The 26427-nt window shown below is 45.3% G+C and overlaps 1 pseudogene; it reads left to right on the top strand.

Moving 5' to 3' along the window:
• Window positions 1-5495: 5495 nt before the first annotated feature.
• LOC132086153 (protein arginine N-methyltransferase 5-like) lies at window positions 5496-23822 on the top strand (annotated as a pseudogene).
• Window positions 23823-26427: the final 2605 nt, after the last annotated feature.

Raw genomic sequence — 26427 nt, 5'->3', positions numbered from 1 at the left:
ACTATGGCCTGGGTGCCAGGCCAAGGAATGAAGAGATCAAAGATGCTAAGAATGATGCCAGGGTTTCTGACAGGCCCCTCAAAGGGCTAAGGTAAAAGACATGAGACACACAAACAACACATAATGCAAAATAGACAAGTGACACGAGACACACCGGGACTGCTGTGCCCTGCACACCTCAGCACTGGGATCAAAAGTGAGACTTTGCTTTTATGGGGCCTAAGGGGCCACTTCATGAACACCCCCCACCTCCAAAGCGGACTCAAAAACCCCTCCCAGTAATTCCCAAACCAGCACCCTGCTTTCATCCCCTCTGTGGGTTGTAGCCCTCTACTTATCTCTCAGACATCTGGGGATGCTGGTCCATGTCAGGTGCAAAGAAAGGCCAACTCGTCAGCTGGGAAGGTCCTGCTGGCACCGGGCTGGTGTCTCTCAAACAGCTAGAGTAAAGAAAACCAAACATCAGTGCCTGATCCTGGCACCACATCAGCCAAAACCCCACCAGTCTGCTACTCACCGTGCTACTAAGCAGACCTGGCACCTCCTAACCCTAACCCTCTGCCATGGATCTGCACCTGAAAGAAAGATAGAACGTATGTCAAACACCACCAGGATAACTCACAAGCTGCAAACACCTTATGTCAATCTAGGAATAGCATCTAGAGGCAAAGTAAACCCCACATTACAAATTCCAACTCCCCAGGGCTTGTCCTATTGCAGCAGGCCATGCGGCAGGGCAGAACAGCTCTGGCACCAATGTGTGCAGACACCCATAACACAGAACGTGACAAACGGGGACATTAAACACGACACATTATGCTTGTGGTGAGGGCCTCGAGGGGAGAAGGCAAAAGGGACCCCAAAGACACACTAGGTAACACGGCACACCAGACAACACGACACAGGCCAGAGCTGTTCTGCACTGCCTGCCTGAAAGCTGCCATCAAAAGTAGAGCCTCTCCCTTTAGCTGTCCTAAGACCCCCTTGTGGAGAAAATTGCTTTTCCCTCTGCTAACTTTTAAATCTGTCCCAATAACTCCCAACCCACTACCCTCCCATCTCCAGGCTGTGGCCCCCAATTTATCTTTTGAATTATCGGTGATGGGAATCCACTTTGCACCTGATATGAGTCTGCCTCGGAGGGCCCTGTGATGGCCGGATAGCCTCTCAGTCAGCTACAATAAAGAAAACCAAAACCAAAGCATGAGTTCAGTGTTATGTGGGCCAAATCCCAGCAAGGGAACTACTTGCCCTCTCCTGATTATGCCTGGCTCTTTCAGGCTCCAGCTTCATCCTGATTCCAAGGCTGTGGCCTTTATTAGGAGTGGCACCTGGATTTGAAAAAACCAAAGTTAAATGGCATTCCCGTGAGTGCAGTGGATGACCTTGTGTGAGGAAGACATGAGAATGCCTCTGCTATGCTTCTGAAAAACCTGGTGTGAGGGAGCCCTCAAATAAACACCCTTTCTCACCCTGCGGCCTTCAAGCCCCCCCCCAAGAACTCTCAACTGTATTCCTGCTCACCCTCCCTTCTCCTACTCACAATCCTCAAGTCACCCGAAGCCTCAATCTCAAACATCTTCTTGGACACTGGGAAGATCGCTCTTGTGACAGAAGCAATCGGCTGAAAGAAGTAATGTAATTGACACCACCTGGAATCTCTGGAAGCTGCACTCCTCCTAAAAACAATAAAAAAACATAACAAAACCAGAAATTACAAATCTGCTTTATCACCCCTACACACAAAACCCAAAATCACAAACTTAAATACTCCCTGTATTCCATGGTGTTTTCTTCACAGTATTTTCCAAGCCTCAGTTGCTTTAGATGCCCAGAAACACCTGCTGAAAACAAGCTGAGATGAGCTGAAAGAGCTTCTTCACTGAAATGAGAGGAGAGCTCTTACCCCAGCACATCCCACAGAGGGAATGAAGCCCCTTAGCCAAGGCTGGGGTTAATATACCCCTGATTGTGCCCGCCTCTCATTCCCATGATGCCCGGGAAAAGGGAGGGGGCTAATCCCACCGGGTATAAAAGCCCTTAGAAGAGCTGCAGCAGTTTTGCTCCTCTGACTCAGATTCAAGGGGAGTAAAGGGCTTGTTTTAGAAGAAAACTCTTCAGAAAAACAACAGCGCTTTCTTTTTTCACAACGACTACTTGCAGCAGAAGAACAAAAAACTGGTAAGACATAAAACTTTGTATTAAGGTTACATAGCTGGATAGATTGGGTCATTTGCTGCTACCTTACATAATTATTCTTTGGTGATTGCTAAGTAGAACATCAAGTATGACTAAGTAGAGTGGAGAAGAATGGTAATGACATAAATAGCCTAAGTCTCATTGGGACTCCTAATTAGGCCTATCTAGATTAGAAAGAAAAATGAGAAGAAAAACCTCCTGGGCGGCTTATGTGTTAAGTACACTCCAGGCTTGCTCTTGTCTAAGATAGTTGGTCCAAAGGCACAGAAAAAAGTGGCCAGAAATTAATATTTAAATCCTAAAAATGCTGAAAAAGACAGAGCTTCCTTCCAGTGAACCTGTAAAAATTAGAAAGCGGGGCAGTTAGCTCTGCTGAAACTGATAAAATGGCAAATAAACCGATTCTACCCTATAATTTATTTTCCAAAAATATTGTGAAAAGAAGGGTTCTCCTCAATTTAAATCCCTCCAGCAATAAAAAAACAGAATTTTTTTCGTCAATCAAAACCCTTACCAACGAGGGACAGCTGGGGAAGGTTTTCAGGAGGCACTTAAGACTCACAAAGCAACCTGACTTTGCGATGGTGGCAGCTTGTGTCTGGGAGACATCTGGCTCGATGCACAATTTTCAGCAAGCAGCCGGCCACTCTGGGCCATAGACCTCTGAACACCAGTGTGTTCAGAAGGGCCTATAGGCCCTTTTCCCTATCAAAGAAAACTAACTATTCCAGGTTCAAGATGGCAGTTTGCAAGAGGCACTTAGCACTACCAAAGTACCTTGAGTTGTCACTGGTGCCAGCTTGGATCTGGGAGGCATATTTCACAAAATAGAATTTCAGCAGGCAGCACACCACTCCGGGCTACAGGCCCGTGAACACAAACACTGTCCCTTTTCCCTGCCAAACAAAACTCACCAGGCCAGGTTCGCAGGAAGCAGTTGGCACTGACTATGCAGCCTGATTTTGCAGTGGTGGCGGTGTGGGCTGGAGAGGCATCCTGTGCAATGCAAAATATCAGGAGCCAGACGGGCACTCATGGCACCTGAGCCCTTAACAAAGATGCCAGCCCTTTTCCTAAGTAAACAAAACTAACCATTCCAGGTTCCTGGCGTCCCTTTGCAGGAGGCACTTGGTACTGTTAATGCGGCCTGAGTGTTCACTGGTGCCAGCTTGGGTCTGCAAGGCATCTGGTGCAATGCAGAATTTAAGGAGCCAGACAGCCACTACAGGCCACAGGCCCCCAAACACCAAAGCCAGCTCTTTTCCCTGGAAAGAAAACGCAACAGACCAGGTTCCTGATGGAAGATTGCGGGAGTGCCTTAAGACGCTCAAACCAGCCTGACCTGCGAGTTGTGCCAGCTTAGGACCTGGAGGCATCCTGTGCAATAGGGAATTTCAAAAGGCAGCGGGACACTCCGGGCCTGAGGCACCTGAAAAAAAATGCTGACCCATTGCCCTGGGAAAAAACACTGAACAGTCCAGGGTCCTGATGGCAGATTCCAGAAGACACTGGGCACTGTCAAATCAGCCTGACGTTGCGGTGGTGGCAGCTTGGGTCTGGGAGGCATCCTGTGCAGTGCGGAATTTCAGCAGACAGCGGGACACTAAGTGCCCCTGGGCCTTGGACACCAATGCCGCCCTTTACACAGGGAAGTGTAACTCAGCCTCCCAGGTTCCTGATGGCAGATGGCAGGAGACACGTGCCGAGGCCAAAGCAGCAGGAGTTGGAACTGGTGCAGGCTTGGGTCTGGTAGGCATATTTGGAAATGCAGCATTTCAGCAGACAGCCGGCCGCTAAGAGCCCCTAGGCCTCCTGAACACCAGTGCCGCCCTTTACACAGGTAAGTGTAACTCACCAGCTCAGGTTCCTGATGGCAGACTGCTGGAACCACTTGGGACCCTCAAACCTGCCTGACTTTGAGGTGATGGCAGCTTGGGTCCGGGAGGCATCCTGCGCAATGCGGAATTTCAGCACACAGCTGGCCACGCCGGGCAACAGGCTCCTGAACACTAGTGCTGACCCTTTTCCCAGGTAAGCAAAACTCTGCACCCCAGGTTCGTGTGGCAGATTGCTGGAGGCACTTGGGACTCTCAAACCAGCCTGACTTTGTGATGGTGGCAGCTTTGGTCCAGAAGGCATCCTGCACAACACAGAACTTCAGCTGGCAGACAGCCGGCCACTCTGGGCCACAGGCCCCTGAACATGAGGGCTGACCCTTTTCTCAGGGGAGCAAAACTCAGCATCCCAGGTTCCTGCTTTCAGATTGCTGGAGGCGCTTGGGACTCTCAAATGAGCTCGACACAGCATAGGCAGCAGATTGGATCCAGGAGGCATCCTGCGCAATGCAGAATTTCTGCAGGCAGCCAGCCACTAAGGGCCCCTGGGCACAGGATACCAATGCTGCCCTTTACACAAGGAAGTGTAACTCACCAGCTCAGGTTTCTGATGGCAGGTTGCTGCAGCCATTTGTGACTCTCAAACCAGCCTGACTTTGCGGTGGTGGCAGCTTGGATCCGGGAGGCATCCTGCGCAATGTGGAATTTCAGCAGACACCCGGCCATGCCAGGCAACAGGCTCCTGAACACTAGTGCTGACCCTTTTCCCAGGTAAGCAAAACTCTGCAGCCCAGGTTCGTGTGGAATATTGCTGGAGGCGCTTGGGACACTCAAACGAGCTCGACACAGCACAGGCGGCAGCTTGGGTCCGGGAGGCATCCTGCGCAATGCAGAATTTCAACAGGCAGCTGGCCACTAAGGGCCCCTGGGCACAGGATAAAAATGCCACCCTTTACACAAGGAAGTGTTACTCACCAGCTCAGGTTCCTGATGGCAGACTGCTGGGACCACTTGGGACCCTCAAACCTGCCTCACTTAAAGGTGGTGGCAGTGTAGGCGCGGGAGGCATCCTGTACAATGCAGAACTTCAGCAGACAGACAGCCGGCCATGCCTGGCAACAGCCTCCTGAACACTAGTGCTGACCCTTTTCCCAGGTAAGCAAAACTCTGCAGCCCAGGTTCGTGTGGCAGATTACTGGAGGCGCTTGGGACCCTCAAACCTGCCTGACTTAAAGGTGGTGGCAGCTTGGGTCCGGGAGGCATCCTGCACAAGGCAGAATTTCAACAGGCCGCCAGCCACTAAGGGCCCCGGGGCACAGGATACCAATGCCACCCTTTACACCAGGAAGTGTAACTCACCAGCTCAGATTTCTGATGGCGGGTTGCTGTAGCCATTTGTGACCCTCAAACCAGCCTGACTTTGCGGTGGTGGCAGCTTGCATCCGGGAGGCATCCTGCGCAATGCAGAATTTCAGCAGGCGCCTGGCCACTACAGGCCACAGGCCCATGAACACTAGTGCTGACCCTTTTCCCAGGTAAGCAAAACTCAGCAGCCCAGGTTCCTTGCTGCAGATTGCTGGAGCCATTTGGGACCCTTAAACCAGCCTGACTTCGAGGTGGTGGCAGCTTTGGTCCGGGAGGCATCCTGCGCAATGCAGAATTTCAGCAGACAGCGGGACACTAAGTGCCCCTGGGCCTTGGACACCAATACCGCCCTTTACACAGGGAAGTGTAACTTAGCCGCTCAGGTTCCTGATGGCAGATGGCAGGAGACACGTGCCGTGTTCAAAGCAGCTGGAGTTGCCACTGGTGCAGGCTTGGGTCCTGGAGGCACATTTGGAAATGCAGAATTTCATCAGGCAGCCAGCTACTCCAGGCGAGGCCTCCTGAACACCAATGCCAGCCCTTTCCTAGAAGAACAAAACTCAACATTCCAGTTTCCTGATGGCAGATTGCCGGAGCCACTTGGGACCCTCAAACCAGGCTGACTTTGTGGTGGTGGCAGCTTGGGTCCGGGAGGCATCCTGCACAATGCAGAATGGGGGAAAGTGAGCAACAGAAGGTGAATACGGGGAGATGAAAGGAGGGCTAGGGAGAGGGACAGGCGGGGAAGCCTCACTGAGCCCGGCCTGCACCCTGAGTCCGGCCCAGTGCCTCGCCCTGCCTGGGATGCTGCGCTCGGTGGAGCTTGGCTCGCTCCGGAGACACTCGGCTATAGTCGGCTCTTTGGCGCACCTCGGCTCCCTTCAGCCAAACTCGGAGCCGCTCTCTGTGCATTCGGCGCGGCTCAGCTCAGCTCCCTGAGGGCGGGCAAGTGGCGCCGCCTCCTGTTAAACTCACCCGGCTCAGGGCTCTCCTGCTGCCGCGTCCCGCGGGTGGCCCGCCCATGGCACAGACCCGACTGGGAGCGCGGGTGGGACAGGAGCTCACTAGGTTGTGTCCGCACTTGCGCTAATTAATGCGCACGAGAGCAGGCGGCACGGTGCGGCTGAGCTCGGCTCGGTTCAGGCAGCCTTGGAAGCCTGGCCTAGGTTCGCTCGAGGCCGTCAGGTTTGATTGGTCTCGCCTTGGTTTGGCTGAGCTCGTTCGATTCGGCCAAAGGCGGCATCATTCGGTTGAGTTTTTATAAATATCTTTCCATATTGATTGTATATTTTTATATTTAGTTTTATACTTCTGTAATACTTCTTTTATTCCAAATAAAAACCCCATCTCTAACCAAATAAATAAAAAAACCTCTTCTTTTAAAGGATATTGAAATTTTTTTTATTTATACTTTGTATAATTATACATTCATAGTTTAATTTATTGTTTCTTTGGATGTATTACATTAATAATGATATATAATAAAATTTTAATATATTTAAATTATTATTTAAATTATGTATAATATTTATTGCTGCAACTAATTTTTTCTTAATTTTTAAATTTTATATTTCTCTGTATGTATTTATTATATATTTCTGAACTTAGATTTCTACTTTTATATTATTTGTATTTATAATTTTTACAATCAAAACCCTGCCTTTTGACACATTAAAAAAACCCGCTTTATTTAACTATTTAAAAAATATTTCTTTATTTATAATTTTTATATTCATATTTATAATTTGTTCTAAATTACATGAGAACACACCTGCTCCGGCGCCCCAGTAGAGCTCCCTCTCCTGGGGACCTTGGGGTGCCCCAATGGCATCAGAGCCCCGAGTCTCCACCCCCTTCTCCTCTATTTAGAAACTACACTGGAACTTTTTTCTGGAAACAAAGACATTACCTAAATCCTCTCCCCGTGTCCTAGACAGATGGATATTCAGTTATTAGTTGGCTGGGCAGCAGTTTCTTAAATAGAAGGATAAACAAGATGTGAACATTTTAGCTACAAGCAAATAGGCAAATCTGAACAAGGTACTGGTGGGCGACCAGTGAAGTGATTTTGAAGCAATTTTTTAAACAATACAATACTGATACCACAAAAATAAAGCAAAAAGCTAACTACTGGCTAAGAAAAAATTAACTTTTGACAGCAACAACATTCCAACCACACAGGCTTTTTCCCAATGTCATATCTTATAACTACCTCTCTTGGGAATTCTCATTATTTATCCCAAAAGGAATAAATACCGCAGAGCGTCCTAAAGCAAAAAGTAGCACACATGAGCTCCTCACACTCCCGGGAGGCCAGCACAGCGTGCACTGAGTCTGCAACAAATTCTGCTCAGGGAGTGTCTGCAAACAAAGGTTCAACTGATGAACAGAGCTGATTTTAAAGGGATGTTTTCTAAGCACAGAAACACAACAAAGAACAAGCAGAAACAACTCTTTAAAAAATCTGCAAGTTTTGTTTAGCATATATGCGACTGATTTCCACCCTGTGGTTTCTCACTTGGATTCATCTGTAGGTTCAGGAAGATGACAATGCACACTCTGCCTTCCCTGAGCCCCCCACAGCAGCTGAGCGCTGCTCCGTGTGCTCAGATCATCAGGAGCTGGATTACACGTGCCCGGATGGACTGGAACTGCTCTGCTGCAGATTCAGGAGACGATGGCAGAGAGGGGCTGGCCGAGGCATCGTCCCAATTCCATTTCTGTGTGACGAGAAGCAGTTTGTTCCCAACAGGTGCAACAATCCCCAGCTCGCTTCCGTGGTGAGTACCGAGGGCACACAAATGGCAGCCCGAGGAAATCGTGTTCTGGGCTCTAAGTGGTTGGGACAGGGTCTGATTTTTTGTTTTGTACTTGTATGACGATTAGTACGACAGGGCCCTGATGGATGACATGGCAACACAGAATTAAAACCTCCTCGATAGGATTACATCGACTTCTGGGAAAAGACAAAAGCCTATCACCCTTCTGAAATCTACTTTTAATCTGAAGCATGGGGATTGTCAGTATGCTGCACCTTCCAGCTTTTCAAAGCAGCTTACCTCTGAAGACCCGGAAACATTGATTTCTACAGAAACAATGGGCAACCCCCAGGCTAATCTCAGCACTACTGTTTAATAGGGGACCTGCCAGCGTGCCAGTCCAGCTTAAAGCGTGCTTTATTTCAGTCTAACATCCCCACAACATTCTTCTCATATCTCCCAACCCTGACATCTTATTTTTCCCTAAGGCTTCTCATCATTAGCAATTTCCAAGTAATATGGTATTTTTACAACATTAATTTTACAAAATGTCATGCTGGACTGTGCTAGAGAGTAATCTGCAAATATAAGCTTAGCAAAGTTTGAATTGACTTGTCCAGAGAAAAAAACCTACAAGTGAACACCTACACCTGCCTACAAAGAGCTAAAAAACCCCTGGCAGCTGCCAGCATCAAAGCACAGCGGATGTTTCTAATACAGGGTAAGGATAACAATATCACCTTTTGTTCTCTCCAGCTTGTTTTCTCTGCAGTCATATTTTGCTTCTTATGATTTTTTTAGTCTCTGCATCTTCTTGGACAGCACCGAGCCCGACGACAAGGATACGAGAGTCTTTCCCTGCTGTACGGAGAGAACCGGGAAAACAGTTAAAAAAAGAACAGGGTAGTTTGAAATTCATACTTCCAATGAGAAGCAGCACCTAACAAACAGAACAAAAGTAAACAAAGCATGATACCTCCCTGGGGACAGAAGACTTACAAACTCTCCTGGATTTACAATTCTAGAGACCAACCCCTTCAGAACAGCAGCCAAGTGTCCCATGGGGTGGTGCTGCACCAAAGAACCATCTGAGAGGTTCCAGAGTGAAATGCACAATATTTTGCAAAGCTGTAAAATCTTTCAAAATAACAAAAATACAATAGATATAAACTACAGGGCAAGAGTACAAGTGTTAACTTTAAGAGCTGGAACCATCCAGGTGAGCAACTGATAAGTGGATCCTCACCAGAGTTTGAACCCTTCAGGACACAGAAAGGTTTTCCCCAGAAATTTCACACACTGAGTTTTGATAGAAGCACACTCGCCGGATCCTCAGAAACGTCACCCATTCTCCAGGTGTGTGGAGAGAACTGCAAATAGCTCTCACGTAGTTTGAGCTACTTCTGTAAGGTCTCAGGGTGAATTTCACCAGATGCAACCAAACTGGGAAACCCAGTGGGACAGAAGGAACCCAGAGCTTCGGTAAGCAGAGCTCCAGCAAATACTGACGAAACAGATATAACAGGGTAAAAAATAATAAACATTCTTTTTTTTTTTTTTTTTACTCTTCTTTTTTTTTAATGCAGATGAACAAAGCAATTAAGGAGAATGTGAAAAACTCACCATTACTGAACATCTGTAAGTTGACCATCCTTAGCATAGAGGACTCCAAAGTTAAAATTCACCGATCCCTGGGAAATAAAACCAAATATTATATGATAAACAGTCAAACAACAGATGTAAAATTTTGTTTCCTCTAAGGACTTTCAGGTATGTACATATCTTTGCATACATCCTACACATTGGAACATACGCTTTATACCATCTCCAAATATGTAAAAATTTACCTTTAAACTTTGATAGTATAGCATAAAATTATGAACTTAAATTGGTAATCTGTTATTATTAAGTTGGTGCTTAAAGTTATTTCTGCTGTCACATAAAAAAAAACATTAATTTTTTTTCTGTAATGAGCAATTGATTTCAAAGTCATCATATGCCCATCAAAATACAAAGCTGTATTCACTGGATGGGTCTGTGAGCTAGGAGTAGTTAGGCTTGTACTTCCCTCTTGTTCTTCCAGAACCAATAAATCCTGTCAACAAAACCAGGATCTGTAGTCCACTCCTACTAGAGATTCTATAAGGATGATGGTTTGATTTGTGTTTAGAAGTTTTGATTTGAAATGGCCAATTCAATGGGTAAAGACAGTTTAAGTAGTATTACATTTCTATTATTATTATTACTACTGCTACTGTTATTATCATTTGCTACTGGAGGAAAAAAAACCAGTAGTATCTATACTTAATTACTTTTATTTCCAGAAAATTATAAAGAAAAAGAACCAAACCAAAAAAAGTAACTTCTGACCTTTTGTAGCTCAGGATGATAAATTTCTCTTGGGCTCTTCTCCAATTTATCAAGACTCATAGCACTGAAAGGCAAATGAAACAGTGCTTTATAGAAGGGCAAGTGCACATTTCAAGGCCGAAACACCAACTGATTGCAGTGACAGCAGGTACAAAATAAATCTTTCCAAGAACCTCTGTTAAATGGAATGTTCTGTGAAACTGCAATTTCTTTCCCAAAATACTAACTTCCAACATTTCCTAAATGTATTTTGTATTATAAATTAACAGAAATTAGTGACACTCTGTGCGGAGATCAGGTTTAAATTTATTTCCTTCTAAAGCAGATTGGAAAAGGCAGGAGAAAGGTAAGGTACTGTTCTCTATCAGATGGCAAGCTGCGCACACAATCCCAGTGTTGTACAGCTTCCTTCTTCACCTTTCCGATGCTGCCGCTCTCTCCAGCTCCCGGAGGCGAAGAAGCGCCTTCTTTGTGCCAAGACGATTGTACCAGTCACAGTGCTCTCCGCAGCGTGGCTTCCATGAAAGGCGCCCAGGAGCGGCGCTTAGCTCCAGAGAGCATCGTACTTTCATCTTTAGCATTTCTTCTCGTCTACAACTTAGCAAAAGCTTTTCCACTATGTCTGGCAAGGAGAAACTGTGCCGGCACATAAAATATTTCCCATCGTGCTCTAGAAGTTGCAGGGAGGTCTGCCGAGTGTTTTGCAAGAAGAGAAAAAAAGTTGTCCAAAACAGCTTCCAAACAAATGTTCATGGGATTGGAAAGGGGAGGAGAGTGGGGAATTTTTGAGGAATTACCGGATTTTTGGGGGGGGAATTATGAGGAAATTTTGCGGGATTTTTTTATGAACGTTGTGAATTTTATAAATTCTGGGTTTTGGGTTGAATTTGTTGGAATTTTTTGGGAATTTTTGGGGAATTTTTTGGGATTTTTTTGGGGAATTTTTTTAGGAATTTTTTAGGTTTTTTTTTTTTTTGATTTTTGGGTGATATTTTGGGAGAATTTTGTGGAATTTTTTGGGAACTTTTGGGGATTTTTGGGGGGGATTTTTTTAGGAATTTTTAGGTGGTTTTTTTTTTGATTTTTGGGTGATATTTTGGGAGAATTTTGGGGAATTTTTTGGGGAATTTTTGGAGTTTTTCCCGGATTTTTGGGGGGAATTTTGAGGAAATTTTGCGGGGTGTTTAATGAACGTTGTGAATTTGATAAATTGTGGGTTTTGGGTGTAATTTTGGCGTTTTTGGGGGCCAGGCCCTGCAGCAGGAGTTGGATTTCGGCACTTACCTGGGCCTGGCCGATCACCTGGTGCCGCTCAGGGGCAGCCACAGCCCCAACCTGGCCCAGGGGCTCAGCGCCCACCTGCACAGCAGCCACCACGCCACACAGGTAACTGGCCATACTGGTTTGGACTGGGAGGGTGAGGAAACGGGGAAAAAACAGGGAAAACCAGTGAAAAAACGGCAAAAATCGGTAAAAAAATGGGGAAAATCGGTGAAAAAATGGGGAAAATAGGGTGGGAAGTGGGGGGGAAAGGGTTAAAAATGGGGGAAATGGGAAATGGGGTCACTGGTTTGTACTGGTTTATACTGGTTTATACTGGGAGGGACTGGGAGGGGGAAAATGGGGAAAAATGGTGAAAATTGGGTGAAAAAATGGGGAAATATTGCAAAAAATGGGGAAAGTGTGGTGGGAAACGGGGAAAACAGGGTTAAAAATGGGGAAAATGGGAAATGGGGTAACTGGTTTGGACTGGGAGGGACTGGGAGGGGGAAAATGGGGGAAAATGGTGAAAATTGGGTGAAAATTGGGTGAAAAAATGGGGAAATATGGCAAAAAATGGGGAAAGTGTGGTGGGAAATAGGGTTAAAAATGGGGAAAATGGGAAATGGGAAATGGGGTTACTGGTTTGTACTGGGAGGGACTGGGAGGGACTGGGAGAAGGAAAAATGGGGGAAAAACGGGGGAAAATGGTGAAAATTGGGTGAAAATCGGTGAAAAAATGGGGAAAATATGGTGGAAAATGGGGGGGAAAGGGTTAAAATGGGGGAAATGGGAAATGGCGTTACTGGGTTGGACTGGGAGGGACTGGGAGGGGGAAAATGGGGAAAAATGGGAAAAAATGGTGAAAATTGGGTGAAAATTTGTGAAAAAATGGGAAAATATGGCAAAAAATGGGGAAAGTGTGGTGGGAAATGGGGAAAACAGGGTTAAAATGGGAAAAATTGGGGAAATGGGAAATGGGGTAACTGGTTTGGACTGGTTTGTACTGGGAGGGGGAAAATGGGGAAAAAACGGGGAAAATGGTGAAAATTGGGTAAAAATAAGTGGAAAATGGGGAAAATAGGATTAAAAATAGGGGGGGAAAGGGTTAAAAATGGGGGAAATGGGAAATGGGATTACTGGGTTGGACTGGTTTGTACTGGGAGGGACTGGGAGAGGGAAAATGGGGAAAAAATGGTGAAAATTGGGTGAAAATTGGTGAAAAATGGGGAAAATAGGGTGGAAAATGGGGGGAAAGGGTTAAAATGGGATTTGGGGTTACTGGGTGTGACTGGTTTGTACTGGGATGAACTGGGATGAACTGGGATGAACTGGGATGAACTGGGAGTGGATTTGGGGGCTTTAAAGTGGTGAAAAATGGGCAAAAAATGGGCAATAAAGGGTGAAAAAATGGGATTTTTGGTGGTTTTTTTCTGCTTTTACTGGTTTGTACTGGTTTGTACTGGTTTATACTGGGATTGGGATGAACTGGGAGTGGATTTGGGACTCTAAAATGGCGAAAAATGGGCAAAAAATGGGAAAAAATGGGATTTTTTGGGTTTCTTTTCCTGCTTTTACTGGTCCTTACTGGTTTGTACTGGTCCGTACTGGTTTGTACTGGTTTTTACTGGTCCGTACTGGTTTGTACTGGTCTGGGATTGGGATGAACTGGGAGTGCATTTGGGGCTCTAAAATGGGGAAAAATGGGCAAAAAATGGTAAAAAAATGGGATTTTTTTGGGTTTTTTTTTTCTGCTTTTTCTGGTCCTTACTGGTTTGTACTGGTTTGTACTGGTCCATACTGGGATTGAGATGAACTGGGAGTGGATTTGGGGCTCTAAAATGGCAAAAAATAGGCAAAAAATGGTGAAAAAATGGGATTTTTTTTTTTTTTTTTTTTTTTCTGCTTTTACTGGTCCTTACTGGTCCGCGCTGGTTTATACTGGTTTGTACTGGTCCGTACTGGTTTGTACTGGGATTGGGATGAACTGGGAGTGGATTTGGGGCTCTAAAATGGCGAAAAATGGGCAAAAAATGGTGAAAAAATGGGATTTTTGGTGGGTTTTTTTCTGCTTTTACTGGTCCTTACGGGTTTGTACTGGTTTGTACTGGTTTGTACTGGTTTATACTGGTTTATACTGGTTTGTACTGGTTTAAACTGGTTTGTACTGGTTTAAACTGGTTTTTGTGGGCAGTTCTGGGTCCAGATCCCGCTGGTCCCGCCCGAGGACGGCCGCGATGACGTCATCGCCAACGACGCCCCGCCCACCGGCGGCGACGAGGAGAACACGTGGGAGTGGTGAGGGGGAACGGGGCAAAAAACGGAGAATTCGGGCAAAAAACGAGGAAATTTTGGGGAAAAATGAGAAATTTTTGGGAAAACGGGAATTTGGGGCCGGGATTCGGGGGTTTGGGGGGAAAAAAAGTGGAAATTTGGGGGAAAAATGGGAGTTTTGGGGGGAAAAAAGTGGAAATCATGGAAAAATTTGAGGATTTTTGGGGAGAAAAAATGGGAAATTTTGGGGACAAAAAATGGGAAATTTGGGGGAAAAAATGGGAAATTTTGGGGAAAAAATTAGAAATTTTGGGCAAAACGGGAATTTGGGGCCGGGATTTGGGGATTTGGGGGGAAAGAAGTGGAAATTTGGGGGAAAAACGGGAGTTTTGGGGGGAAAAAACTGGAAATCGGGGAAAAATTTGGGGATTTTTGGGGAGAAAAAATGGGAAATTTTGGGGAAAAAATGGGAAATTTTGGGCAAAATGGGAATTTGGGGGAGGGATTTGGGGGTTTGGGGGGAAAAAAAGGGGAAATTTGGGGGGGAAATGGAAATTTTGGGGAAAAGTTGGGAGTTTTTGGGGAGAGGAAAAGGAAAATTTGGAGAAAATTTGGGAATGTAGAGGGAAAAAACCAAAAGGGCGTTTTGGAAAAAAACTTGGGATTTTGGGGATAAAAATGGGGATTTTGAATAAAAATGGGGATTTGGGGGGAAAAAAGGGAATTTGGGGGGGAAATCAGGGGATTTTGGGGTGAATTTGGGGTGAATTTTGGGGTGAATTTGGGCTGTTTTGGGGTGAATTTTGGGGTGAATTTCAGGTGAATTTTGGGGTGTATTTTGGCTGTTTTGGGGTGAATTTTGGGGTGAATTCTGGATATTTTTGGATGGATTTTGGGGTGAATTTTGGCTGTTTTGGGGTTAATTTTGGGGTGAATTTGGGGCATTTTGGGGTGAATTTTGGGGTGAATTTTGGGGTGAATTTGGGGTGAATTGGGGCTGTTTTGGGCCGTTCCCCAGAGGTGGCACAACTTCCGCACCCTGCTCGACTACAACAAACGGGTGGCGCTGGGAAAGGGGCGGGGCTTGGCAAAAAGGGGCGGGGGCTTGGCCCAGATGGGCGGGGCTTAGCACGCACTACAACAAATGGGTGGCACTGGGTAAGGGGCGGGGCTAACAGGGAAATGGGCGAGGCCTACAGGAGTGGGGTGGGGCTTAAACCAGAATGGGTGTGGCTTCACCTAGGGGGGTTGTACTGGTCCATACTGGTTTGTACTGGTTTGTACCAATTTGTACTGGTTTGTACTGGTTTGTACTGGTTTATACTGGGATTGGGATGAACTGGGAGTGGATTTGGGGCTCTAAAATGGCTAAAAATGGGTGTAAAATGGGATTTTTTGGGGGTTTTTTTCTCCTTTTTTTGTTTCGTACTGGCCCATACTGGTTTGTACTGGTCCATACTGGGATTGGGATGAACTGGGAGCGGATTTGGGGCTTTAAAATGGTGAAAAATGGGCGAAAAATTGGTGGGGAAATGAGATTTTTTTCGGGGTTTTTTTTATCGTTATTGGTCCATACTGGTCTGTACTGGTCTGTACTGGTTTCCAGCGCTGGAGATCGGGCCGGACCTGCCGTCCCCCGAGGCCCTGGCGCGCTGGCTGGGCGAACCCGTGTGCGCGGGCCTTCCTCCCCACCCACCTCTTCCTCACCAACAAGAAAGGGTTCCCAGTGCTGGGCCGGGGCCACCAGCGCCTGCTGGGACAGCTGCTCAAAGTACTGGTTTGTACTGGTTTGGACTGGTTTGTGCTGGGAGGGACCGGGAGGGCGGGAAATGGGGGAAAAGGGCGAAGAAACGGCGAAAAACGGTGAAAAAACGGGGAGAAACGGTGAGGAAATGACCCAGAAAAATGGGACGGGAAGGGTTAAAAATGGGGGAAATGTGGGGAAAAAATGGGGGAAAAATGGCAAAGAAATGAGCGAAAAAATGGGGGGAAAAATGACCAAAAAAAAGGGGGGGAAAATGACCCAAAAAAAGGGGAAAAAAACGGTGAAAAAATGACCACAAAACGGGGGGGGGGGGAAATGACCAAAAAAATGGGGAAAAAAACGGTGAAAAAATGACCAAAAAATGGGGGGGGAAAAATGACCAAAAAAATGGGGAAAAAACGGTGAAAAAATGACCAAAAAATGGGGGGGGGGGGGGAATGGGAAAAAATGGGGGGAAATAGGGAAAAAATGACCAAAAATGGGGGGGAAATGGTAAAAAAAAAGACCAAAAACGGGGGAAAAAAGGTGAAAGAAATGACCAAAAAATGGGGGGGGGGGGGGGGGAAATGGTGAAAAAAATGCCCAAAAATGGGGGGAAAATGGTGAAAAATATGACCAAAACCGGGGAAAAAATGGTGAAAAAAATGACCAAAACCGGGGAAAAAATGGTGAAAAGAATGACCAGAAAATGGGGGGAAAATGGTGAAAAAGTGACCAAAAAATGGGGAAAAATGAAGAAAAAACTGTGAAAAAATTATGAAAAAATGACCAAAAGTGGGGAAAAAATGGTGAAAAAATGACTGGAAAATGGTGAAAAAAATGGGATTTTTTCGGGATTTTTCCGGGTTTTTTTTTTGGGATATTTTGCTCCATACTGGTTTGTACTGGTTTGTACTGGTTTATACTGGTTTTATACTGGTTTGTACTGCGATTGGGATGAACTGGGAGCGGATTTTGGGCTTTAAAATGGCTAAAAATTGCCAAAAATGGGATTTTGGGGGGACTTTTTGGGGTTTTTTCTCTTTTTTGTAACCATACTGGTTTATACTGGTTTATACTGGGATTGGGATGAGCTGGGAGCGGATTTGGGGCTCTAAAATGGCGAAAAATGGGCAAAAAATGGTGAAGAAATGGGATTTTTTCGGGGTTTTTTCTGGGTTTTTTGGGGTTTTTTTCTGTTTTTTGTAAGCATATAGTCTGTACTGGTTTGTACTGGTCTATATTGGTTTATACTGGGATTGGGATGAGCTGGGAGCGGATTTGGGGCTTTAAAATGGCAAAAAATGGGCAAAAATGGTGAAAAACTGGGATTTTTTGGGGATTTTTTCGGGGTTTTTTCTGCTTTTTGTAAGCATATTGGTCCGTACTGGTTTGTACTGGGATTGGGATGAGCTGGGAGTGGATTTGGGGCTTTAAAGTGGCAAAAAATGGGCAAAAAATGGTGAAAAAACTGGGATTTTGGGGGGATTTTTTCGGGGGTTTTTTCTGTTGTTTGTGCCCATACTGGTTTGTACTGGTCTGTACTGGTCTGTACTGGTCTGTACTGATTTGTGCTGGTTTCCCCCGCAGCTGGACGTGCAGATTGTGGTGCAGGGCAGCCTCCGGCACGGCGGGCGCCCCCTGGCCGCGTACCTGCACTACCTGGAGCACCTGGGCCAGCACCGGCCGCCGCCCTCGGCCTACGAGCTCTACGCCAGGGGCTGCGAGGATTACCTGCAGAGCCCGCTGCAGGTGAGACCAGTTCAAACCAGTTCAAACCAGTAACCCCCCAGTAACCCCCCAGTAACCCCCCAGTAACCAAAAACCCCAAACCAGTAACTCCCAGTACCCAGGATTACCTGCAGAGCCTGCTCCAGGTGAGACCAGTATGGACCAGTTCATCCCAGTTCATCCCAGTAACCCCCCAGTTCATCCCAGTAACCCCCCAGTAGCCAAAACCCCCAAACCAGTAACTCCCAGTACCCAGGATTACCTGCAGAGCCCGCTCCAGGTGAGACCAGTATGGGCCAGTAACCTCCCAGTTCATCCCAGTGCAGCCCAGTCCATCCCAGTGCAGCCCAGTAACCCCCCAGTAACCAAAAACCCCAAACCAGTAACTCCCAGTAAGGGAAAACCCCGAACCAGTAACTCCCAGTCCATCCCAGTTCATCCCAATCCATCCCAGTTTGATCCCAGTCCATCCCAGTTCATCCCAGTCCATCCCAGTTCATCCCAGTTTGATCCCAGTTCATCCCAGTCCATCCCAGTAACCTCCCAGTTCAAACCAGTAACCCACTGGGACCCCCTGAGCCCAAACGAGTAACTCCCAGTAACCCCAAAACCCGTCCCAGTTCAAACCAGTAACTCCCAGTCCATCCCAGTTCCCTCCCAGTATATCCCAGTTTGATCCCAGTATAAACCAGTCCCTCCCAGTACAAACCAGTATAAACCAGTCCCCTCCCAGTACAAACCAGTATAAACCAGTCCTTCCCAGTATAAACCAGTATAAACCAGTCCCCTCCCAGTACAAACCAGTATAAACCAGTCCCTCCCAGTACATCCCAGTATAAACCAGTCCCTCCCAGTACATCCCAGTTTGATCCCAGTCCCCTCCCAGTACAAACCAGTATAAACCAGTATAAACAAGTATAAACCAGTCCCTCCCAGTCCCTCCAGAACTTTGGAAGAATTTTGGGATTTTTTTGAGCAATTTTTGGGGAAAGTTTTTGGGAATTTTGGGGAAAATTTGGGAAATTCTTGTGTCAATTTTTGGGGAAATTTTGGGGGGAATTTTGGGGGGAATTTTGGGGGAAATTTGAGAAATTTTTGTGTCAATTTTTGGAGGAATTTTGGGGACAGTTTGGGAAATTTTGGTGTCGATTTTTGGGGGAATTTTGGGGAAATTTTGGGTGGAATTTTGGGTGAAATTTTGGGCGAAATTTTGGGTGAAATTTTGGGCGAATTTCTCCAATTTTGGGGGAGTTTTTGGGGTGAATTTTTGGGGATTTTTTGGTGAATTCTGGGTGACTTTTTGCCCATTTCTGGGGTGAATTTTGGGGTGAATTCCGCGGATTTTGGGTCTCGGCAGCCCCTGATGGACAACCTGGAGTCTCAGACCTACGAGGTCGTCGAGAAGGATCCAATCAAATACTGCCAATACCAGCAGGTACCGCCCCCTCATTTGCATCTCATCTGCATACCCCACCCCCTTCCTTCCCCCTTTGCTCCGCCCTCTTTCCCCCTCATTTGCATATTCATGCGGCTAATTTGCATGGGCGTCTCCCTTCTCATTCATCGCCTTGGATCCAACTCTGCCTTAATTTGCATAAATGAATCACTGATTTATGCAAATTAACCAATGCTGAATTAATCGGCGGCGCAATAATCGATATTGCGGTAAAATAAGAAATAGAATATTTATTATTATAATATTAATAAAATATTTTGTTATTTTTATTTTATATTTATATTTAATGCTTTTTAAAAATTTTTAAAATTTTTATTATTATAATTACTTGTATAAATTAGGGGGTAATTAGCATTATTTGATCGGTGTTGATTTGTGTTAATTAGCGATTAGTTATATGTTTGAATACCTTAATTGCTGATTTGCATAATGTGTTTATTTTGCATGTATTTGTGAGTGATTTGCATAATTTAATTGGTGACTTGCATAATTTAGTCAGCTTCTTGTGTGGTTTTCTTTTAATTTGCATAATTTAACAGATGACTTGCATAATTACTGCTTTAATTTGCATAAACACCATTAAATGCAAGCACGTGGCAGTCCTTATTTCCATATTCATGACCTTATTTGCATATTAATTATTATAGTTACATACCGCAACGCTATTTGCTGTGGTATGATCCTAATTTACATTAAAGTCCCTGATTTGCCTAAAATGGTCCTAATTTGCATAGCCACGCCTCTTTTAGAGTCCATTTAAGCTATATATATGCGTAATTTGCATAGAAGCACCCCTAATTTGCATAATGCAGCTGCGATTTGCATAATGGAGCTCCTCATTTGCATAGATTCGGTTTTTTTATTGGCTGAATGAGGCTTTGGTGGGTGTGGCCGCTGCTCTCATTGGCATGGCCACGCCCACCGTCTGGGTTAGGGCCGGTGGGGGTGGTTTGGGTGATGCCGTGCCCCTGATTTGCATAAATTGGTGTGTCTTTGCATAAATTTGCATAAATTTACATGATTTCAGGCCATCTTCAAGTGCCTGCAGGACCGAGTGCCCAAGGCGGAGGGCGAGACCAACGTGCAGTGAGTGCCCAAAATGCCCCAAATTTACCCCAAAATTCACCACAAAATCCCCCAAAATTCACCCCAAAATCCCCCAAATTCACCCCAAAATTCACCCTTACGTGCTCCAAAATTCACCCCAAAATGCCCCACAATTCACACAAAAATCCCCCAAATTCACCCCAAAATTCACCCTAAAATGCTCCAAAATTCACCCCAAAATCCCTCAAATTCACCCCAAAATTCACCCCAAAATTCAACCTAAGATGCCCCAAAATTCACCCCAAACCCCCAAATTCACCCCAAAATTCACCCTTACGTGCTCCAAAATTCACCCCAAAATGCCCCACAATTCACACAAAAATCCCCCAAATTCACCCCAAAATTCACCCTAAAATGCTCCAAAATTCACCCCAAAATCCCTCAAATTCACCCCAAAATTCACCACAAAATTCACCCCAAAATCCCTCAAATTCACCCCAAAATGCACCCCAAAATTCACCCCAAAATTCACCCCAAAATCCATCCAAAAATCCACCCCAAAATCCCCCAAATTCACCCCAAAATCTGCCCCAGTGGTTCCCATTTTTGGGGTGAATTTTCCTATTTTTGGGGTGAATTTTCCCATTTTTGAGGTTTGGGTTTTGGGGGTGCTGGAGCCGATTTTGGGTTGAATTTTGGGTCATTTTTGGGTCATTTTTGGGTATTTTTGGGTTGGATTTTGGTCAATACCTGCGTTGGATTTTGGGGTGAATTTTGAAGGGTTTGGGTATTTTTCGGGGGGATTTTGTGGTGAATTTTGCTGATTTTGGGGTGGATTTTGGGGTGGATTATGAAGATTTCTGGGAAGTTTTGGGGTGGATTTTGGGTGGATTTTGGGGTGGATTTTGATGAATTTTGGGTTTTTTTTGCTGGGAATTTTTGGGCTTTTTTTGCATCCCTGACCCGATTTTGGGGTGAATTTTGAAGATTTTGGGGGGGATTTTGGAGGCTTTAGGGTGAATTTTGGGGTGAATTTGGTGGTTTTGGGGTGAATTTTGATGGTTTTGGAAATTTTTGTGGGGATTTTGGGTGGATTTTGAAGATTTCTGGGTATTTTGGGGGGGATTTTGGGGTGAATTTTGTTGATTTTGGGGTGGATTTTGGGGTGGATTTTGATGAATTTTGGGGTTTTTTTGCTGGGATTTTTTTTCGGGTTTTTTGCGTCCCTGACCCGATTTTGGGGTGAATTTTGAAGATTTTTGGGTGGATTTTGGAGGCTTTTGGGGTGAATTTGGTGGTTTTGGGGTGAATTTTGATGGTTGTGGGTATTTTTGGGGGGGATTTTGGGGTGGATTTTGAAGATTTCGGCGGTGGATTTTGGGGTGGATTTTGGGATGAATTTTGGGGGTTTTTTTGCTGGGAGTTTTTTGGGGGGGTTTTTGCGTTCCTGACCCGATTTTGGGGTGAATTTTGCCAATTTTAGGATGAATTTGGGTTGAATTTTGGGGGATTTCTTGGGGTGAATTTTTGGGATTTGGTTGGTTTTTTTTTTTTGCTTGGATTTTTTGGGGGTTTTTGGGTGAATTTTGGGGTGAAATTGGTGGTTTTGGGGTGAATTTTGATGGTTTTGGGTATTTTGGGGGGATTTTGGGGTGATTTTGGGGTGAATTTTGGGTGATTTTGGGGTGGATTTTGGGGTGGATTTTGAAGATTTTTGGGTATTTTTGGGGGGGATTTTGGGGTGAATTTTGATGAATTTTGGGTTTTTTTTTTTCTGGGATTTTTTTGGGGGGTTTTTTTGCGTTCCTGACCGGATTTTGGGGTGAATTTTGCCAATTTTGGGATCAATTTGGGTTGAATTTCGGGGGATTTCTTGGGGTGAATTTTTGGGATTTGGTTGGTTTTTTTTTTTGCTTGGATTTTTTGGGGGTTTTTGGTTGAATTTTGGGGTGAATTTTGGTGGTTTTGGGTATTTTTAGGGGGATTTTGGGGTGAATTTTGATGATTTTGGGGTGGATTTTGGGTGGATTTTGAAGATTTTTGGGTATTTTTGGGGGGATTTTGGGGTGGATTTTTTGGGATTTGGGGTTTCTTTTCGCTGGGATTTTTGGGGGTTTTTTTTGTGTCCCTGACGCGATTTTGGGGTGAATTTTCACAATTTTGGGGGTTTTTTTGCTGGGAATTTTTGGGCTTTTTTTGCGTCCCTGACTCGATTTTGGGGTGAATTTTGAAGATTTTTGGGTGGATTTTGGAGGCTTTTGGGTGAATATTGGGGTGGATTTGGTGGTTTTGGGGTGAATTTTGATGGTTTTGGGTATTTTTGGGTGGATTTTGGGGTGGATTTTGGGGTGGATTTTGGGGTGGATTTTGGGGCGGATTTTGGGGTGAATTTTGAAGATTTTTGGGGTGGATTTTGGGGTGGATTTTGGGGTGAATTTTGACAATTTTGGGATCAATTTGGGTTGAATTTCGGGGGATTTCTTGGGGTGAATTTTTGGGATTTGGTTGGGGTTTTTTTGCTTGGAATTTTTGGGGGTTTTTGGGTGAATTTTGGGGTGAATTTGCTGGTTTTGGGGTGAATTTTGATGGTTTTGGGTATTTTTGGGGGGGATTTTGGGGTGAATTTTGTTGATTTTGGGGTGGATTTTGGGGTGGATTTTGAAGATTTTTGGGAAATTTTGGGGTGGATTTTGGGTGAATTTTGAAGATTTTTGGCTGTGGATTTTGGGGTGGATTTTGATGAATTTTGGGGGGTTTTTTGCTGGGATTTTTTTTTTTGGGGGGTTTTTTGCATTCCTGACCCGATTTTGGGGTGAATTTTGAGAATTTTGTGATCAATTTGGGTTTAATTTCGGGGGATTTCTTGGGGTGAATTTTTGGGATTTGGTTGGTTTTTTTTTTTGCTTGGATTTTTTGGGGGGTTTGGTTTAATTTTGGGGTGAATTTTGTTGGTTTTGGGTATTTTTAGGGGGATTTTGGGGTGAATTTTGTTGATTTTGGGGTGGATTTTGGGTGGATTTTGAAGATTTTTGGGTATTTTTGGGGGGATTTTGGGGTGGATTTTTTGGGATTTGGGGTTTCTTTTCGCTGGGATTTTTTGGGTTTTTTTGCGTCCCTGACCCGATTTTGGGGTGAATTTTGAAGATTTTTGGGTGGATTTTTGAGGCTTTTGGGTGAATTTTGGGGTGGATTTGGTGGTTTTGGGGTGAATTTTGATGGTTTTGGGTATTTTGGGGGGATTTTGGGGTGAATTTTGGTGATTTTGGGGTGGATTTTGGTGTGGATTTTGAAGATTTTTGGGGTGGATTTTGGGCTGGATTTTGATGAATTTTGGGGGTTTTTTTGCTGGGATTTTTTCGGGTGTTTTTTTTGCGTCCCCGCCCCGCTTTTGGGGTGAATTTTGCCAATTTTGGGGTTTCTTTTTCCTGGGATTTTTTCGGGGTGTTGTTTTTTGCTTCCCCGCCCCGCTTTTGGGGTGAATTTTCCCGATTTTGGGTGTTTTTGCCCCGTTCCCGCAGGGTGGTGATGGTGCTGGGCGCCGGGCGGGGCCCGCTGGTGTCGGCCGTGCTGAGGGCGGCGCGGCAGGCGGGGACCCGCGTGCGGCTCTACGCCGTCGAGAAGAACCCCAACGCCGTCGTCACGTGAGTATTGATCACCGATCAATAACCAATAACTGATCAATAATCAATAACTGATCGATAACCGATAACGGATCAATAACTGATCAGTACTGATCAATGCCCCGCGTGCGGCTCTATGCTGTGGAGAAGAACCCCAACGCCGTCATCACGCGAGTAGTGATCACCGATAACCGATCGGTAATCAATAACCGATAATTGATCAATAGTCAATAACTGATCGATAATCGATAACTGATCAATAACCGATCACTACTGATCAATACCACGGGTGACGTATTGATCACCAATAACCGATCGATAATCAATAACTGATAATCGATCAATAATCAATAACTGAGTGATAATCGATAACTGATCAATAACCGATCAGTACTGATCAATGCCCCGGGTGATGTATTGATCACCGATAACCGATCAATAATCAGTAACCGATAATCGATCAATAACCGCTGATCCTTGCCGTCAGAGATTATTAACGGTTGTTAATGACAATTAAGGAGCTAATGAGCGCTAATTAGCGCTAATGAGGCCGGAGAGGTGGTGGGGGGGGGTTATTGATCACTGGCGTTTGATCGCTCCAATGTCAGAATTGATTATTGATTGATTGATTGATTGATTGGCGGGTTATTGATTAATTAATTAATGCTAATTGAGGGCAGTGAGGGCTATCAATTAACTAATTAAGGTTAATGAGGGGTTTCAATGAAGCAATTAAGGCTCATTAGGAGTGGAGAAGGGTCACGGGGGTGGGATGGGGGTTATTGATCACCGATATTTTATTGATGCCTTATTAGAATTAGTTCAGATTGATTGGGGGTTATTAACGATTATTAATGAGCTAATGAATTTTAATCGAGGCTAAGGAGTGGTATTAATGAATTATTAATGCTAATTAGGAGGGGAAAATTGCCCTGGGGGGTTTGGGGAGGGTTATTGATCACAAATATTTTATTGATCCGTTATCGGAATTAACGATTGATTGATGAGAGACTTATTAAAGGCTAATAATGAACTAATTAATGTTAATAACTGTAATTCAGGATATTAATGAACCAATTAACGCTAATTAAGAGTGGGGAAAGTGGCCTGGTTGGGGGGTTTGGGGAGGGTTATTGATCACCGATATCCCAATGATCCCCTATAGGAATTCCATGGGCATTGATTGGTGGGTCATTAACGATTAGTAACGAGCTAATTGCTGTTGATTGCCGCTAATTAGAATGTTGAACTGCCAGTGAGAGGAGTGGGGCTTTTTTATCAGTTGGCAAGCTGTGCACACAATCCCAGTGTTGTACAGCTTCCTTCTTCACCTTTCTGATGCTGCCGCTCTCTCCGGCTCCCGGAGGCGAAGAAGCGGCTTCTTCGCGCAAAGACGATTGTACCGCTCACAGCGCTCTCCTTAGCGCGGCTTCTGCCGAAAGACGACAGGGAGCGGCGCTTAGCTCCGGGGAGGATCGTACCTTCGTCTTTAGTGTCTTTTGTAGTCTACATCCTAGCAGAAAGCTTTTCCACTATGTTTGGCAAGGAAACCTGCGCCAGCGAAGAAAACACCTCCCATCATGTTCTAGACGGTGCACAGAGGTCTGCCAACTGTTTGGCAAGAAGAAAAGAAAAGTTTTCCAAAAAAGCTTCCAATCCAATGTTCATGTGATTGGAAAAGTCAGGAGAGTGGTAAGGTACTGTTTTCTATCAGTTGGCAAGCTGCACACACAATCCCAGTGTTGTACAGCTTCCTTCTTCACCTTTCCGAAGCTGCCGCTCTCTCCGGCTCCCGGAGGCCAAGAAGCGGCTTCTTCGCGCAAAGACGATTGTGCCGCTCACAGTGCTCTCCTTAGGCAGCTTCTGCCGTAAGACGCCCGGGAGCGGCGCTTAACTCCGGAGAGCATCATACCTTCGTCTTTAGCGTCTTTTGTGGTCTACATTTAGCAGAAATATTTCCACTATGATTGGCAAGGAAAAACAGTGCCAGCACAGAAAATACCTCCCATCGTGATCTAGATTTGCTCGGAGGTCTTCCAAGTGTTTAGCAAGAAGAAAAGAAAAGTTGTCCAAAACAGCTTCATATCGAATGTTCATGTGATTGGAAAAGAAAGAGAGTGCCAAGGTACTGTTTTCAATCTTTTGGCAAGTTGCGCACACAAACATAGTGCTGTACAGCTTCCTTCTTCTCCTTTCCGAAGCTGCCGCTCTCTCTGGCTCCCAGAGCCGAAGAAGCGGCTTCTTCGCGCAAAGACGATTGTGCCGCTCACAGTGCTGTATTTAGCGCGGCTTCAGACGAAAGACACCCGGGAGCGGCTCTTAGCTCTGACAAACATCGTACCTTCGTCTTTAGCCTCTCTTCTGGTCTACATCTTAGCAGAAAGCTTTTCCACTATGTCTGGCTAGGAAAAACTGTGCCAGCACAGAAAACATATCCCATCGTGTTCTAGTCGTTGCAGAGAGTTCTGCCAAGTGTTCGGCAGGAAGAAAAGAAAACCTGTCCAAAACAGCCTCCAATCGAATGTTCATGTGATTGGAAAAGTCAGGAGAGTGCAAAGGTACTGTTTTCTATCTGTTGGCAAGCTGCGCACACAATCCCAGTGTTGTACAGCTTCCTTCTTCACCCTTCCGAAGCTGCCGCTCTTTCCGGCTCCCAGAGGTGAAGAAGCGGCTTCTTCGCGCAAAGACGATTGTGCCGCTCACAGTGCTCTCCGATGCGCAGCTTCTGCAGAAAGACGCCCAGGAGCGGCGCTTACCTCGGGACAGC

The sequence above is a fragment of the Ammospiza nelsoni genome, chromosome W, assembly GCF_027579445.1.
Source record: "Ammospiza nelsoni isolate bAmmNel1 chromosome W, bAmmNel1.pri, whole genome shotgun sequence".
NCBI classification, from domain to species: Eukaryota; Metazoa; Chordata; class Aves; order Passeriformes; family Passerellidae; genus Ammospiza; species Ammospiza nelsoni.
This window is presented reverse-complemented; position numbering and strand designations above follow the sequence as displayed.